This window comes from Myotis yumanensis, unplaced genomic scaffold, assembly GCF_028538775.1.
Source record: "Myotis yumanensis isolate MYYU_CA2020_CCGP unplaced genomic scaffold, mMyoYum1.0.hap1 SCAF_16, whole genome shotgun sequence".
Lineage (NCBI taxonomy): Eukaryota > Metazoa > Chordata > Mammalia > Chiroptera > Vespertilionidae > Myotis > Myotis yumanensis.
Window position 1 is genome coordinate 32,183,286 of NW_027223767.1, and position 15,233 is coordinate 32,198,518.

The following is a 15,233-nucleotide window of genomic DNA, read 5'->3' on the forward strand; positions in this document are numbered from 1 at the left end:
GGACAAGGTTCTGAAGAATGTTACTGGAATTCCACAGGTAAAGGGTTCTTGGCTGTACTGGTAATTTGCCTATTTGTTCTTAGATTAATTTCCTTCTCTCCCTCTGTCCTGTTCTGTACTGCAAGAGGTTGCTCTTGCAAAGGACATTTCTCAGGCTCTCCTATGGTTTGGTTTGGTCCATGGAGGCAAAGGAAGCAAACGAGGGGCTATGGGGGTCTTTCCTTCTCCCTTGCTTCAGGCAGTATCTCCAGTAATGGCTGCATCTTCTTTGTAGCTCCAACTGTAAGCCAGACAAGTCCCTCTCTGCTGGGCGATCCTAGCTCTTGGGCTGGTGTCTTTATCATCTATTGCCGCATAATAAATTACCTTGAAATTTCACAGCTTAAAACAACAAAAATTTTATTATCTCACACAGTTCCTGAGGTTTAGTAATCTGAGAGTGGCTTAGCCAGGTGGTTCTGGCTCAGGGCCTCTCATGAGGTTACAGTCAAGATATTGGCTGAAGCTGCAGTCATCTCAAGGCCAGAGTAGAACTGAAGAATTCACTTCCACATTCACTCACATGGTTGTTGGCAGAACACAGTTCCTAGCTGGCCTGAGACGTAAGTATTCTGCCTGGTGGTCTTCTCCTTAGAGATGCATTCAACATGGCAGCTTGCTTCTCCAACAGGGGGTTATTCAAGAGATAGAGCTAGAGATAGAAACAGAGATAGAGATACCAGAATGGAAGCTGCAGCCTTTTTAATAACCTAATCTTCACAAATAACATACTGTCATTTCTGCCACATGCTGTTGGTCATTCAGACCAACTGTGCTACTTGTGGGAGGAGCCTACACAAGGGTGTGAATACCAAGAGGCCAGGATAACTGAGGGCTCTCTTGGAGGCTGGCTGCCACCGTCCTTCCTCTGATCCCCAGTGATTCATGTCTCCCATATGCAAAATACACTCACTTCCTCCCAAAGTCACCAGAAGTCTCACCTCATGAAGTCCAGCATCTCACCATCGAAATCAGGTGCAGGTGCAGTTGACTTCCTTCAGTATAGCTCCTTGAGTACAGTTTCTCTCCCCCTGGAAAAAACCAAAACTATTTGTCCCTTGATGCACCCAACATACAATGGTGAGATAGTAACAGGGTAACTGCTATAGACATTCCCGTGCAAAAAGAGGGGAAATAGCAGGCACAAAGGAGTCACTGGCCCATTTATTTCTGAAATCCAGCTGAGCAAACATTGAAAGTTTCTTGATTAAGTCACAAGGCCTGGGAATAATTTTCCTGGTTCTCAGAGCCATGTTCTAGGGATCAAGCCCACAACCGGGGCATGTACCCTTAACTGGAATTGAACCGGGGACCCTTCAGTCCGCAGGCCGATGTTCTATCCACTGAGCCAAACCAGCTAGGGCTGGACAATTTTTTTTAAAAATTGATTTCAGAGAGGAAGGGAGAGGGAGAGAGAGATAGAAACATCAATGATGAGAGAGAACCATCCATCGGCTGCCTCCTGCACACCCCCGACGGGGAATCAAGTCCAAAACCCGGGCATGTGCCCTGACCGGGAATTGAACCAGGACCTCTGTTCATAGGTCGACGCTCAACCACTGAACTAGGCTGGCTGGGCGGGCTGGACAATGTTTTATTGTCAGTACCCTGGATGTGATCTTTGCTCAGAATCTATCTATATCTTAATTTTAGCATTGTTTGCCATTTGGAGAGGCTGAGAATTTTCAAACCCAGAAAATTATGTCTCCGTTTTGTTCTACAGTTCTCCCTTTAGTTTACCCCTCTCCTCTCACGTTTTACTATAAGCAACAAGAAGAAGCCTTTGCTTGAAAATCTCCATAGCTAGATCACCCAGTTCATTAGATGCATTTTCTACCTTTCAGTTACTGCGGGCAACAGTGTTGCTAAACTTTCTGCTACTGTATAATAAGGATCCCCTTTCCTCCAGTTTCCAATAACATGACCTCATTTTCTTGCAAACCTTCACCTGCAGCAATATTAAAGGTCAAGATACTTCTATTAACAGTTTATTCAGAGTATTTTAGACTTTCACTAACACTCTCCCCAAAGCCCACTGCCCATTTTAGGATTTTTGTTACAGCAGAATCCCACTTCCAGGTAGCAACACTTATATTAGTTATCTATTGCTGTGGGTCACATTATTCTGAAACTTACCAGTTTACAACAACAAATATTTATTTTCTCATACAGTTTCTGAGGATCAGGAATCTAAGACCTGGCTTAGCGAGGGGACTCTGGTACAAGATTTCTCATGAGGTTGCAGTCAAGATGTCAGCCAGGGCTGGAGTTATCTCAAGGCTTAACAGTAGCTGGAGAGCCTACCGCCAAAAATATGTTACCACATCTAGACAACACTGCCTCCTCTAGTCCTAGAGCCCTAGGGTAGCATCTCCTTCATATTTCTCACTTCTGGGTTGTCTCACCATCCTACCTTTTTAATTCCTCCAAAAAATTTAAAACTAGTGTCTCATATTAGATTCCCTGGCATAGGTGCTATTTTCTGTTCTGGATCCTGACTCATGTAAATCTTGTGTGGAAAAAGTTATTGTTTGTGAAAAAAAAATTTCTTTACTGTAGGACTTCTCAGAGTTTGTAGTATACTAATATGTAAATCTCTGAGGAATCTACAGTATGCAGCATTTCCAAAACTTTTTTGACCTGTTTTCGGGTTGTTTTTATATGCACCTAATAGCTAGCATGCATAAGCCATGCATTAGAAACTATGAGTATGTGAAGGAAAGCAGTAGAAAATCTGGTATATAAGAGGGTATAGGATGAATCATATAGGGCAAAGTATTTGAACTCTATCCTGTAGGCAATAGGGAGTCATTGAAGGTTGTCTCCTGTTGGGTGAAAAGTTAGAATTGTTGAGCTAAACTGTTTAATCATTGTAATATACATTTAAATTACTAAAAGGACTTATATACTTTTCACAGGGACAATCTCAACCTTTATATAGTTCTCCTCTGTAAGACTATTCTAAAGGTAAAGTACTGCCCTCTCCCTCAGTGACTTGCCAAACAGAAGCAGTGTGGTGCATAAACTTTGGCATTAAAGATTTGTATTCTGAATTTGCTAGCTGTATGACCTAACTTTTCTAAGCCTCTGTCCACAAGAGTAATGTAAGCAGAAGAGACACAAAATATCATATATACTCCGATTAAACTATGTAAAACTGTATGTATGTATGTATATAACGTAGTGCAGTGGGAATCAGAAGAGCTGAGTTCTAGTTATGACAGAGGCTTCACTTGGCTAGGTATCAGTACCTGAGCAATTTACCTGCTTGCTCTGTTTTCTCATTTGTGAAATGAAGGAATTAGTTGAGAATGATTCCAAGGGCATTCTTAGTGCTAAAGTTCACTGATTCCATAGTTCAAAGATTTTGAGTGACATAAATAGTTTACTGTTGATTACCTTCTTCCCGTAAAGTTGTTCATGTTAATAAAGATGTTAAAAGGACACTGCATGTCTTCAGTAAGACACAGGGGAGAAATTATATTAGTCAATAAGATTTAGTGACAGATAAGCATACTATTTTCCTTAAGCCTTACTTAAAAAAGAAAAAGGCAATCGGAAGTCACTGAAGGTTTTGGAGTAGAAAAGTGACACGATAAAAGCAGCATTTTAAACCTGAAAACAAGAGAGAATGAACTCAGAATGACCCATTAGAACAGTGGTTCTCAACCTTCCTAATGCCGCGACCCTTTAATACAGTTCCTCATGTTGTGGTGACCCCCAACCATAAAATTATTTTCGTTGCTACTTCGTAACTGTGATTTTGATACTGTTATGAATCATAATGTAAATATCTGATATGCAGGATGTATTTTCATTGTTCGTGACCCACAGGTTGAGAACCACTGCATTAGAAGGTAACTGACAATAAAGTAGGCATGTGGAAGTGAAGGCTTGAACTTGGAAGAGGGCAGTCATTTCTTCATTTACTTATTTGTTATTTATGGCCCCTCACTGTGCTAAGTGCAGGGCAGGGGAGACTCTGAATACACAACCATTCTCCATCCCCTTCCCCAACTTAATTTTCTTCATAGAATTTACGATTCCCTGAAATTTATTTGCATTTTGTTTATTTATTATTTTATTGTCTGTCTCACCTTCCACAATCCATTTCATGAAGGCAGACAATACCATGTATACAAGAACTCAATCAATACTTGCTGAATGAAAGAATAAATGAAAATTATATTGAATCTTATAGAGAGACTCAAACATCTTTTCTGATACATTTTTATGGCTTTGTACCTTCAGGCTATTTTAACACCAAAAACCTTTACAGCTCCTCCTGCTGTGTTCATGATAAAATTAACTTAAGAATTATTCCTATGACTGCCCTCCCTCCTTTCAGCCTACTACCAAAGTATTTCCCCATAAATTGTATTCCTTCTGTTCAGAAATCCTTGTCTCTGATACAGATGAAGCTAGATGATTATCCTTTCTGAATTATCTATACCTAGATAGTTGTTCATTAATTTAATACAATGGTTAAATACTCATTCCTTACAGCTTCAGTTCACAAACCTGGTTTAAAGGTAAATGACCTGTTGGGGGATGGGACAGAGGTGAGGGTCAGAGCCATGGGTGAGAGCTCACAAGGACAACAGTTAGCTTTGAAACTGCTCAACTCAGCCATGGGCTCCAACACCCCTCCCTCTGGGCAATGCTTGAATCTGCTTTCCTTAAAAACAATAGCATTTCACTTTTTTTCTTTAGCGCCTTTATCAGCATTTTACATTTGTTGAGCACTTAAAAGTTTACACAATGCTTTGACCCCCATGATCTTACTTACATTTTACTAATCTCTTTATTCTCAGATTATTGCTCCCCTCCCCACCCTCCAGGAGAAATAAGGGGAAAACTAGAGGAACAGATGTGGGAATGAAAGGGCGAGGGCTAGGCCCTCCATCTTGCCCCAGGGTAAGGGCTATGCCCTCCATCTTGCCCCAGGGTAAGTGCTACGCCCTCCATCTTACCTTGGCCATGTGCTTGGCAAGGAGCTTCTTCCCAGAAGTCTAAGCCTCTGCTAGCCACACCCAGGAACAAGACACCGACTTGCGCCTGGCCAATCGGCAAGGCCACAGCCCTTTCTCCTCCCCTTACTCCAACCCCCTATAAAACCCCTCTCCACACAGAGTTCTCTCTCTCTCTCTGCTTCCTGCTGCTGTGTTGGTGAGGTGGGGGAGCCGAGCTAGCTCGAATACAGACTCTTATGCTTTTGCATCGGATATGGCTGGCTCCCTGGTGTGGTTTCTTGGGAATCTTGAAATCTGGGCATAACATTTGGGGGCTCATCCGAGATCCCCAAAACCATCGAGGGACCCCCCAATCCGTAGAGTCTGACTGGCCGCGGTAAGTGTCTGTGTGTTGTGTATTCTGTTCTGTGTAACATATGTTATCTCTAAGGGACTTATCCTGTATCTGGAGGAATGGGTTCTAGATGTTACTCACCATCAAAACTGGACTGGCTAAGGGTTCGAATCTGGCCTATCTTTTAAAAAAGGTAGAAGAGAAGCATTCCTAGGCAGTTTTCTACTGCCTCTGTTCAGGGACTTGTTCTGTATCTGTCCTGTGTGAGCTCACTTCTGAAATTCTGTAGTGCCCGAAGCGGTCTAGGTGACACACTGCTGAAGGACCACGGGCGGGGAGAGTTGGAAGACGTTCTGCTCCCTAGGAGGGATGAGTATGCCCCTCACGAGGGATGAGTATGCTCCTCACAAGGGAAGTGGTTTCCCCTTGCAGATTTGAGACGAGGCGGGCTGCTCCTGCCGGTTTGGCGTAAGGCCGTCTTCTAGTTGCTTCCATGGAGTTGGAAGGCTGTTCTTTGGGGCCCTCTGTTTGTGTGTGCCTGTGTTTTTCTGTTTTCTGTGGACTTACTGGACGGATGTTATGGGACGGACTCAGACTGCTCCTTTGGGTATTGTGATTGATCATTTCAAGGAGATTGGGGGAGGCTGTAGAGCTCCCTCAGGAGTTGGGAAGTTGTTATTGTTTAAACTCCGAGTGAATGTCTGGTGAAAGTGTGTGAGTGTGGAGGGAGGGGGCCTGCCCTCTCCCCTCCTTTGTGTGGCTCCACGACTTCGGGCGGGCGGGCGTCTGAGTGAGGATCTGTGAAAACAGGTCACTCCCTCCCCAAGTAAATGCGTCTGGGATTTCTGTGCACGTGTAGAGAGAAAAGCTGGCTTAAAACTAATGCGAGCACTGTCCGATTTTGGATAAAGTTTTGAGCTAGAGTCTCTTTGCAGATGTGCAGGATGGAGCCCAAGACTGATCATCCCCCCCCCCCACAAAAAAAAAAGATGCCAGCTAGATTTTAGCAGCAGGATTTGCATTTCCATAATAAAGAACAGTTTTTAAAGGTTGTTCTTAATGGAGGAAGGGGGTAGTCGCCTCCTGCCTGTAGCAAAATCTTAAAGAATGTGGTCAATTTACGTCTGAAAAGACCAGGTAGGCCAGAACCTGTTTTGCAAGGCTCAAATGTGGTTTTCCAGAGCCGCTTGAAAGTAAAAAGTAAAGTTTACTCTTAAAGATGTGACTAATTGAGAAATGCTGAATATTTTGACTTGCCAGCTAAAAGTTTAAGGTTCGGATTGAATTGGGAAAAATTGTGTAATTGTGGTAACTAAATGCCTTTGCTTATTGGTCCTGATTTGCAAAAAAACAGTGTAGACAGCCACCATTTTGGGCTGCATGACTTGGCAACCGCCATGTCAGCCACATGACTTGCCGCTCCCCTGGGGGCCGCCATCTTGAAACAGCAAAGGCCCCTACCTCTGATTTAGTCAAGGGTGGAGCTTTAAGGCGGAGTTTTATGGGGCAGGAAGTGTGCTTGCCTCTCGGATTTATTTAATATGTTAAAGTCTTTAAAAGGGACTAATAGCAGTAATCCAATTTCTAAAGTAAAGTACGATTATTTCAGGTAGAAACTGTGGTTTCATACTGGGCTTAGAAGGCACATTTTTCCTTTGCCTGGGAGGGACAGCACAGCTGTCCCAGGATCGGAGGGCTCCAGTTAACTTATCAACTCAGTGTTCTGGAGACCCAGGACTGTAGTTTGGATGGCATGCCTAAGTTTGACCCAGGTTACCTAAGGGCTCTAGATAATATGTTAATCAAACTAGGTTATCTGTTGGTATTTTGTGCTGTAAATGTGGCATGCGCCTGTGTAAAAGTGTTTTTGTTTATTTCTGTTTTGTTTTGTTTATTCCTGTGGTGATTCAAAGTTTTTAATGGGAAATGTTATCTGTCTTTATTGAAAATTGTTTAGCTAGTGAAATTTCTGTTTGTGTCTAAAAAAAAACACCACACGCTTGATTTCTTTGAGGCTGAGTGCTCTGACCGATAGCAAAGTACCCTGAGCGGCCACTGGGATCTTTCCCTAAGGGCGTTTGCTCTCTGTCAGAGGTGGAATCGGCCCGCCTAACTAGAAACATCTCTGTCTGTTTGTTTGCTGGGAACTTTGATTTGCTATGTGATATTCTGTGGTGGGTTGGGATTTTGGAATTCTGGGGTAGATTTAAAAGGTATTTGTGGCTTTTCTAGTCTGATTGGGACATTTAAGGGTGGGGCTCACAGTTCCTCAGGGCAGAGATTTCATGGGCCCTTCCCCCTGCCTGTGAAAGGAAGGCAATGGGCCCTAGAATCTGTACAAGACCAGCCCAACCCCAACTCCTCATCAGCACAGACCAGGAGATTGGGTCTACATCAGAAGGCACCACCGGGAGACCCTCGAGCCACGTTGGAAGGGTCCCTACACTGTGGTGCTGACGACCCCCACTGCTCTCAAGGTAGACGGCGTCACGACCTGGGTCCATCCGTGATCCGGGAAGACTTCGTCACCAAATGGAGCGCCGATCGAGATCAACGCCACCCACTCAAGCTCAAGCTACAGCGTGCTCAACCTGCCTGATGCTGGTAACATTGCTCTCGATCACTCCTGCTGCCGGGAGGCCCCACAAAACTGTGTAATAGACTTAGATGATGCCTGCATCTTCATGGACATGGCTCCAAAGAGACAAGGACAATTTATAGGAAGGTCAAGAATAGACTTTAGTCATTGTATTGATATGTTATATTGACCTTTGATTCTCTTGCAGGTTTGAATGTATGTTGGCTATCCTGGAAGGGGACTGTGTGGGGTGAGCCCCAAAAGTAAAGGGTGTCTAGCTGCCAAGAGGGCAGGCATCCAACTGGGCAGGGAAGGGTGTCCATCAGGTTTTGGTCTCTATTGAGACAGTTGACGGTTGGCAGCCTGTATACTGTCTTGCAGGCCTGCGTAACCATGCCCATGTCAGGGGTAGTTGGAATAGAAGGTCTGAGGCATGGTTATGCATAGAAAGAAGGTTTAATGCCAATAGTTACTGTTTTGTTAAAAGGAATTGGCAAGGAAAGTCAGAAAATCTTAGAGCAGATCAGTATGTTTTTCTCCTTATATAATTCCTCTGAAATATTGGCAATGCTAAATAAGTCATGGCAATACATTTCTTTGCATAGATTCAATAAGACTGGTTCCTAATAGTGGTTTTATTAACGGAAAACTTTGACTGGAGTATCATGTTTTAAAGAGCCCTGTCTGAGCTCTAAAGACTTAAAGCCAGTAAAAATGCCACGAAGAAAGCCTGGTATCCTGCTTGGGAGCCCTGAAGATGGCTGGCGCTGGAGTGTCAGGCCGATGCCCTACCATCACTGGCGGTTGGTAAGAGTAGAAGGGGAGCAGTAAAGATGCCTCTGCATCCCTGCGGAACCCCCACACACTCTGGGCCGCAACGGGTAGGAGGGCTACTGAGATGGGCCTTAAAGCCTGGAGCATGGGCTCAGGTGGAGTTACTACAGGTGAAGGATTCACCTAACTCAGCAGATACTGCAGGCAGGCCTGATGGCAGCTGGATGGCTTGGCTTCCTGGCCCTACAGGGCACATTAAAATTCAACCATGAGATTCCAGCAAAGGTGGTCAGTTACCATTCTTGTTGTGTTTATGCAAACATCAGGACAGTAGATAAATTAATCTTGATTTGGCTTTTTGATAGCCATGGAGGAATTTTAAGAAGAAAAATCCTATTTCAATAGAAGTTGCTAAAGCTGAAATGGTTTCTTTCCCTTCCACCGGACCATTTGTTAAGCATATAGCAATAGTTCAGTTGATAGTTCTGTGTGCCCAGTTCGGGCCTCTAGCAACGGTGGAATAGAAATGCAGTCCATCTCATGATTGAGCCGGAAGTTCCAAGACAAAGGGGGGAATGAAAGGGCGAGGGCTAGGCCCTCCATCTTGCCCCAGGGTAAGGGCTATGCCCTCCATCTTGCCCCAGGGTAAGTGCTACGCCCTCCATCTTACCTTGGCCATGTGCTTGGCAAGGAGCTTCTTCCCAGAAGTCTAAGCCTCTGCTAGCCACACCCAGGAACAAGACACCGACTTGCGCCTGGCCAATCGGCAAGGCCACAGCCCTTTCTCCTCCCCTTACTCCAACCCCCTATAAAACCCCTCTCCACACAGAGTTCTCTCTCTCTCTCTGCTTCCTGCTGCTGTGTTGGTGAGGTGGGGGAGCCGAGCTAGCTCGAATACAGACTCTTATGCTTTTGCATCGGATATGGCTGGCTCCCTGGTGTGGTTTCTTGGGAATCTTGAAATCTGGGCATAACAGGAAAAGAAGGTTTGTAGACAGTGAATTATAAACTGACTAAATGCTAACACCATAATCATGATGAGACCAAAGCTGTTTGATTGGCTTGGTTTCTTCACTCTGGATAGGTTGATTTATTACCTCCCAAGAGCTGTCTTTGTCCTTTGTCCTCTGCTGTCTGGTTCATCTATAATTAGTTGTGCTGCAAGGTTCATTCTACTCCAAAGTGACTGTAGGTCCCACTGTGTCTCAGTCAGTTGGTACCTTCCTTGCAAGCTGGACACTGGCAGCTCCTCATCTCCTACCCCACCCCTCCCTCCATCCCCCTTAATCTCTCTGTTAGCTTGGCCATATCGCCTGTGCAGGGCCTTTTGCTGACTAAGAAATAAATTATTTTTCCTTTTGTTCTAACATCACTCTTCCAAATTACTTTCCCTAATTACCTGTCCTCAGATTATTTCTACTTTTTCTTCTTGTTATTGTTGTTTTTCTGATACTTCCTGCAATTGCACTTGTTGATTCTCTTTTTATCTTGTGTGTTGTGGGTGGCTGATAATCTGTTCTGTCCCCATTATCTCAGGTTAACAATTCCACCCACTTTCTTGGATATTAATCACTCAGGTGCCCTGGGGAACTGTGACTTCTCAAAGTCATCTCATTACATTTTTACCAAGGCCAGCTCAATACCTTAGGGACCCTGGTAATAATAAAATAATAACAATTGCCATTATTGAGCATTTACTAACATGTAGTGCCAGGCAATTTACAGAAGTGATTTTATTGAATCCCCCACACAATCCAGTGAGGTCAAAATGGAGGAGGTGGATCAACAGAGGCTTTATTTGCATGACTGGAAATTAAACCACATACTAAAGATAGTTACCGGATATGGTGGGGTATATGACTAGCCCTATACACTAAGATTCCCAAGCTCTCAGGAAAGACTTTATAGAGATTATACCATATGTAGAAAAAACTAACCCTGAGTGGGGAGAGAGGTGAGTCCTGGCATACATTTACTAAATCTAGAGATGGAAAATCGAACTCATAGCATTTCTTATGGAGATCGGTTATACTGGTGGCCTCCAATCAATCATCCTCCCAGCATTCACACCCATATGCAGTCCCTCTCATTGAATCATGGCTAGGCCTGTGATTGTTTTGTTTTTTATATACTTTTATTGATTTCAAGAGGAAGGGAGAGGGAGAGAGAGAAATATCGATGAGAGAATATCATTGATTGGATGCCTCCTGCACGCCCTACAATGGGGATCGAGTCCACAACCCGGGTGTGTGCCCTGACCAGGAATCGAACTGTGACCTCCTGGTTCATAGGTCGACGCTCAACCACTGAGCTACGCTGGCCAGGCTGTGACTTGTTTTAAGGAACAGAATATGGCAGAAGAAACACTGTGTCTGCTCTAGACCTAAGCCTTAAGAATGTTTGGCAGCTTCCACATCTATGCTTTCAGGAAGCCTAACCCACCATTTGATAACTTCACACGGAGGAGGAAAGCCCTGGGACTGCACAGTGAGAAAGAGGGACCTTGCCTTGTCAGTATCCCAGCTGAGGCTGCCCTTCCAGACATCCCTGGCACAGTATCAGACACATGGGGGAAGCCATCCTGGAAATTCCAGCCGCAGCTGCCAACTGGCTGCAGCCACGTGAAAAACCCAAATGAGCCCAGCAAAACTGACCAGCGGAGCACCAATCTATCAACCCACACAATTATGAGAAAGAAAAAAAAAAAAGATTGTTTTAAGCCACTCAATTTTGGAGTGGTTTATTAAGTAGTAATAGATACCAAAACACTACTAATATTAATAATGCTAAAGGTTATGGTTGGTTTGGAGTTCACTAGGTAATATTAGGTCAAGAGGCTTAAGAATACCAGAATCCTACCTTAAACCACACATAACCCCCGCTTCAAGGTCTAGAGGGAGAAATATACACAGAAGACAGTGGCAAGGAAAACAAATAACACTTGAACTTTGGCTAGGCTTGTACTCTCTGATAAGGTGGTCTGAGGTCACAAGCCTAGAGCTGAAGGCTCACGGGGCCTTTTCCAGGGGTAAAATTAAAAATATTTAACCACCACAACAGCCAAGACTCCGCCCAATCAAAATACATACTGACTGAGCCAGGCTGTCCTTTCACAGCGTAACTACAACCTGGCTGTTCCCTCTCTCTGAGCCTGAGAGCCCGCCTAGTGGGAGTGTCACTAGGCCCCAGGGACAAAGAGTGAAGAACCCGGAAGGATCCATCCCCATGCGTGATCCAAGCACAGCGTGCGTGCTCCTGACTGCTAGGGAAAATGGCCTGGTCAATGTCTTTGAATCTAAACAACCAGATTAGATATTCCTCCCCTGCGTGGGATGGTGATAAGGAAGAAACTGTGGAGTGTCCCCTTCCCTAGACCCTTTCCATATCAGCTCATTTAATCCTCACAGAAACTCTGAAAGGTAGATCTTCTCCTTCCCATATTACCCAGAGGAAGTTAAATAGGACAGAGGTTGAGTAACTTGTGTGCAGGCACACACTATTAGGAACTACAGACGGGGGTGGGGGGGTCATTAAGGAGAGTTGGTTTTTGAGGGTGGCAAACTGGGAAGCCACTCACATCGTCATCTCAGTTGTTTTTTGTTCAGGTGGAAAACAAAGTCAAATGAGTGTTGTACCGTTAGAGGCCCCCAAAGACACAGGGCCCAGTGTCAGTCTTTTTTGTGGCTTGATTATGGAACAGGTGGGAGGAAGCCATCTCTCGCTTCAGCAGCGAAGAGGCTGCACGCCAGCTGTGGTTGGTGAAATGAGTCAGTGAATAGCCACGCAGAAATGCATGTGAGACCCCCCTCGTCCCCCCGCTCCCCATCATCCTTGAGAGATACAGAAGGGACCAGAGGTTCCAATGATCTCCTGGTGAGGCTGCTACTCTCCACACTATACTCTCACATGAGAGCGGCCTGCAGAAATGGGTGTTACACAAACATGACATCTCTGACAGAAAACTCTATTTGTTCCAACCCCCACATTCTCCATTCAAGTTCCCAGAAGTTTGCAATTCTCCAAGAAAGACCTTTCTAGGCAAGGCTTACTCAACTGGTTTTCAGTAGAATGAGATTAATTTTGTTTTGTTTTTTGTTTCTTTTTAAAAAATATATATTTTTATGATTGATTTCAGAGAGGAAGGGAGAGGGGGAGAGAGATAGAAAACATCAATGATGACAGAGAATCATTGCTCGGCTGCCTGCTGCATACCCCACCCTGGGGATCGAGCCCACAACCCAGGCATGTGCCCTGATTGGGAATCGAAACATGACCTCCTGATTCATAGGTTGACACTCAACCACTGAGCCATGCCAACCGGCAGTTTTCCATTTCTTTAAACTTGGATGGCCATTTTCATTCCACCCCAGGCTGGTGTATAAAGGCCAGTCATGAACCACCCACCTGTTTCCATACACACTTCGCCTGCTGCTTCTTTCTCTCCTCATCCTGGATTCTCGGCCTTCTATGCTAATTTGATATCTGCAACCCCTTCTTTGTGTCAACCCCACTTCTCCACAGCCTCCACTTTCTCCTTCGGGTTGCTTGGACTTGTACCTTTCGCCCAGTTTTCAGCTGCACTAACTCCTCTGGTGTGGTATCTTCTATACATTTTTTAAAAATCCTCACTCAAGGATATGTTTTTATTGATTTTAGAGAGGGAGGAAGGGGGGAGAGAGAGAGAGAGAGATCAATGTGAAAGAGAAACATTGATCAGTTGTGTCCTGCATGCTCCCCTACCGGGGATCGAACCTGCAACTTTTTGGTGTTCAGAATGATGCTTCAACCAACTGAGCTATCCAGCCAGATCTTGATATCTTTTATTGACTTAGCTGAGAATCTTCATGCTAAGTCCCAGTATTGCAGAATTCTACCAGCCAACTGCACCTGGGTGGCATGTATTGTCCATCTTGGTGCCTTGAGAAAGAAAAATACCTGACAAAAACAATGGCACAGGAGAGGGAAGAGTTGCTTTTAACCTACACTTACTTGCTGGCACTGCCAGCCAAATTTATACCTGCCAGCCTCTGCACCCCCTTCCTTCTGGCTCCCAGAGATTTAGGAAAGATAAAAAATCCTTGGTTACAACAACTTCAGGAAACTCTTTGGCAGTATCTACTAAAACTGAACATATGCATACACTTTACTGAACAATTCAACTCCTAGATACATACCCACCAGAAATGTACACATATGTTCACCAAAAGACATGTACAAGAATGTTCATAGCAGGACTATTCATAATCACTAGAAACTGGAAGCAATCCAAATGTCCAACAGCAGAACATATAAAAATGAATATATTCATATGATACACTATATAACAATGCAAAGCAGACTACTGCTATGCACAACAGCGTGGATAAATCATACAAATACAATGTTGACCAGAAAAAAAGTCACACATAAAAGAATACATAATATATATTCCATTTATATGAAATTCTAAAACAGGCAAAACTAATCAACGTTGTTAAAAGTCAGAATAGTGGTTACCATATGGGGAGTGGTGACCAGGTGAGGACATGAGAGGATTGGATACTGATAATGTTTTGTTTCTTAATCTGGATACTGATTAAACTAGTGTGTTCACTTTGCAAAAATGCATCCAGCTGTACACTTGTGATTCATATATTTTCCTATATGTGGTACATGTGAATGAAGTGAATGACAGAAAGAAAAATTTCCTTGCTGACTCCTGAAAATGTTGTGATAAAGAACCCTCATGGTCAGGGCTGGGTAAATAGGTTTTCTTGTGTTCCTCCTTGTTATTTTGGAAAATCTAGCAATTCCTATGAAACTATAAAACCTAGAGCTTCCTCTGCTATAATGGAGACATTTCCCTACTCCCCACCTCCATCATGGTATTTGGCAGGACATGATCAGTGGTATGGCACACAGTCAACACAAAATATAGGTCTCCATCTCTTGGTTTCCAGGTGGAATAGAAGGAACATCGCTGTGGGCCTAGCTCTGAGAACGATTCAGGGGGTGTTCCGGGACAAGTTAGTCAGATTGGCTGGATGAGATGGCTTGCAGGCTGCAGAGCACGGGGCCACTGCTAATCTGGACACTGCCAAGGGTTGCAGCTGGAATAGGGACCAAGGAGATTTCTCAGTGAACTGCCTAGCCAAAAATGCTAGGCAGAGCAGCAGAGGCTAGGTAGAGGACCATGGGATGTACACAGAGGACATTGAACAGAACAAGTAGTTTTGGTAGAAAATGGAACATGGAAATGAGCAGCCACAGGCTTTCTATAGGATCCTTACAGCTCGCTGGGTTGGGAAAGAACTACGGAAGGGCTGAGCTATTTTAGAAAAACAATTCCATACTCTTTCCACTACTCTACCCAGCCTCTCTCTCTCTGGGCTCTTTGTTTTGGAGACATCCCCCACTCCAGACTCTTCTTCTAAATTCTAGGATTTCAGTTTTGATGATTTGAGTATCTCCCATTGTCTCGTGTGAGAAATTCCACACTTTAGCCAACAACTTCCTGCCTCCAACATCTGACTCTCTCAACCCCTCACAGGTCAAC

General features: G+C 44.2%; 1 long non-coding RNA gene across 1 annotated transcript in view; it reads right to left on the reverse strand.

Moving 5' to 3' along the window:
• Positions 1–416: 416 nt before the first annotated feature.
• LOC138994904 (uncharacterized) overlaps positions 417–15,233 on the reverse strand; it is a 65,360-nt gene continuing 50,543 nt past the window's right edge. Inside the window, exons 2-3 of the long non-coding RNA XR_011468487.1 lie at positions 981–1,070; positions 417–691 (exon numbers count right to left, since the gene is read on the reverse strand). This is a non-coding gene — a long non-coding RNA (uncharacterized lncRNA). The remainder of the gene's footprint in view (positions 692–980; positions 1,071–15,233) is intronic.